A 444-nucleotide genomic window follows, 5' to 3' on the forward strand; every position below is an offset into this window, starting at 1 on the left:
ACGTTCCAGATATATTATTTTTTTTTTGAAAATAGCGGATTCTAAAGGAAAACAATTTTTTTTAAAAGAATATTCTAATAACAACTAGGCCATTAATTATTTGTGTACTTAGCTTAAATTGCTAGTTCCCTCATTTCTTATCATGTCCAACTTTGACCATGAGTGATAAGTCCATGAGTCACATGCAACAACAAGGGAATACTGCCAAGTCCAATATTATAATGAGCAAATCATAGAGATCTTTAATTTCAGGAGGTCTTTTCATATTTACACTAACTCCAAATTATACTTTCCTCATCTTCATTGAGGAGAAGGTCAAGGAACTAATTCTCAGTGTAAAAAAGTTGATCAATATTAATTTAAAAATAAGATAAAAACAAAACAGTATGTTAATCACTTAAATTTCTTAATTTATTTAACTTGACTTTTAAAGTTCCATCATTA

At 27.9% G+C, this 444-nt stretch overlaps 1 protein-coding gene across 1 annotated transcript in view; it reads left to right on the forward strand.

Annotated features, from left to right (window-relative positions):
* LOC107606143 (sugar transport protein 5) overlaps positions 1-444 on the forward strand; it is a 3,676-nt gene that overhangs the window by 1,133 nt on the left and 2,099 nt on the right. The gene's annotated exons all lie outside the window — the stretch shown is intronic.

This window comes from Arachis ipaensis, chromosome B07 (genome assembly GCF_000816755.2).
Source record: "Arachis ipaensis cultivar K30076 chromosome B07, Araip1.1, whole genome shotgun sequence".
Lineage (NCBI taxonomy): Eukaryota > Viridiplantae > Streptophyta > Magnoliopsida > Fabales > Fabaceae > Arachis > Arachis ipaensis.